We start from the raw sequence: 2,500 nt of genomic DNA, 5'->3' as shown, positions 1-2,500 counted from the left end.
TCGGTGGAAATTGGCCCGAAAACAGCCCAGCGGCAAGCGGAAGCGGCTAACGTTGGGGAAAAGTGACCCGAAAACAGTTCAGCGGGGGAAAAGTAAGCGGATGCGGCCACGCGTTGGGGAAAACTAAGCGGATACGGCCAAGTGTTGGGGAAAAATGGCCCGAAAACAGCCCAGCGGCAAGCGGAAGCGGCTAACGTTGGGGAAAAGTGACCCGAAAATAGTTAAGCGGGGGAAAACTAAGCGGATGCGGCCACGCGTTGGGGAAAACTAAGCGGATGCGGCCAAGTGTCGGTGGAAATTGGCCCGAAAACAGCCCAGCGGCAAGCGGAAGCGGCTAACGTTGGGCAAAAGTGACCCGAAAACAGTTCAGCGGGGGAAAACTAAGCGGATGCGGCCACGCGTTGGGGAAAACTAAGCGGATACGGCCAAGAGTCGGTGGAAATTGGCCCGAAAACAGTCCAGCGGCAAGCGGAAGCGGCTAACGTTGGGCAAAACTGACCCGAAAAAAGTTCAGCGGGGCAAATTTTTGAAATTTTTTTTGAAATTTTTTTGAATTTTTGAAATTTTTGAAGTTTTTTTGGGTTTTTGGACTTTTTTTGAATTTTTGAAATTTTTGAATTTTTTTGAATTTTTTTGAATTTTTTGAATTTTTTTTGAATTTTTGAATTTTTTTTTTTTTTTTGAATTTATTTGGTTTTATAAATTTTTTGTGATTTTTTGAGATTTTTTTGAATATTTTACATGGGTGATTTTGACTTGGGGGATTTTCAGGGGGTGGTAACCCTGGGCGTGGCTAGAGCCTCAAAATGCATATTCCCCTATAGGGGGGCAAGGTTTTCAAAAATGGGTGCCCCCTCATGTACACGCGCGTGGGTGTACATGGCCCCGTCGGTGCCAGCGTGGGTGGAAAATGGCCCGAAAACAGCCCAGCGGCAAGCGGAAGCGGCTAACGTTGGGCAAAACTGACCCGAAAGCAGTATAGCTTGGAAAATTAAGCGGATGCAGCCAATTGTTGGCGAAAACTAAGCGGATACGGCCAAGTGTCGGTGAAAAATGGCCCGAAAACAGTCCAGCGGCAAGCGGAAACGGCTAACGTTGGGCAAAAGTGACCCGAAAACAGTTCAGCTGGGGGAAATTAAGCGGAAGCAGCCAAGCCTTGGGGAAAACCAAGCGGATACGGCCAAGAGTCGGTGGAAAATGGCCCGAAAACAGTCCAGCGGCAAGCGGAAACGGCTAACGTTGGGACAAAGTGACCCGAAAACAGTTCAGCTGGGGAAAATTAAGCGGATGCAGCCAAGCGTTGGGGAAAACTAAGCGGATCCGGCCCAGAGTCGGTGGAAATTGGCCCGAAAACAGTCCAGTGCCAAGCGGAAGCGGCTAACGTTGGGCAAAAGTGACCCGAAAACAGTTCAGCGGGGGAAAACTAAGCGGATGCGGCCACGCGTTGGGGAAAACTAAGCGGATACGGCCAAGTGTTGGGGAAAAATGGCCCGAAAACAGCCCAGCGGCAAGCGGAAGCGGCTAACGTTGGGGAAAAGTGACCCGAAAACAGTTAAGCGGGGGAAAACTAAGCGGATGCGGCCACGCGTTGGGGAAAACTAAGCGGATCCGGCCAAGTGTCGGTGGAAATTGGCCCGAAAACAGCCCAGCGGCAAGCGAAAGCGGCTAACGTTGGGCAAAAGTGACCCGAAAACAGTTCAGCGGGGGAAAACTAAGCGGATGCGGCCACGCGTTGGGGAAAACTAAGCGGATACGGCCAAGAGTCGGTGGAAATTGGCCCGAAAACAGTCCAGCGGCAAGCGGAAGCGGCTAACGTTGGGCAAAACTGACCCGAAAACAGTTCAGCGGGGGAAAACTAAGCGGATGCGGCCACGCGTTGGGGAAAACTAAGCGGATACGGCCAAGAGTCGGTGGAAATTGGCCCGAAAACAGTCCAGCGGCAAGCGGAAGCCGCTAACGTTGGGCAAAAGTGACCCGAAAACAGTTCAGCGGGGGAAAACTAAGCGGATGCGGCCACGCGTTGGGGAAAACTAAGCGGATACGGCCAAGAGTCGGTGGAAATTGGCCCGAAAACAGTCCAGCGGCAAGCGGAAGCGGCTAACGTTGGGCAAAACTGACCCGAAAACAGTTCAGCGGGGGAAAACTAAGCGGATGCGGCCACGCGTTGGGGAAAACTAAGCGGATACGGCCAAGTGTTGGGGAAAAATGGCCCGAAAACATCCCAGCGGCAAGCGGAAGCGGCTAACGTTGGGCAAAAGTGACCCGAAAACAGTTCAGCGGGGGAAAACTAAGCGGATGCGGCCACGAGTTGGGGAAAACTAAGCGGATACGGCCAAGGGTCGGTGAAAAAGGGCCCGAAAACAGTCCAGCGGCAAGCGGAAGCCGCTAACGTTGGGCAAAAGTGACCCGAAAACAGTCCAGCGGGGGAAAACTAAGCGGATGCGGCCAAGCGTTGGGGAAAACTAAGCGGATACGGCCAAGCGTCGGTGAAAAAGGCCCG

Source organism: Carex rostrata, unplaced genomic scaffold (assembly GCF_964058835.1).
Source record: "Carex rostrata unplaced genomic scaffold, lpCarRost1.2 SCAFFOLD_36, whole genome shotgun sequence".
NCBI lineage: Eukaryota > Viridiplantae > Streptophyta > Magnoliopsida > Poales > Cyperaceae > Carex > Carex rostrata.
The sequence above is the reverse complement of the archived record's forward strand: the minus strand, read 5'-3'. Positions refer to the sequence as shown.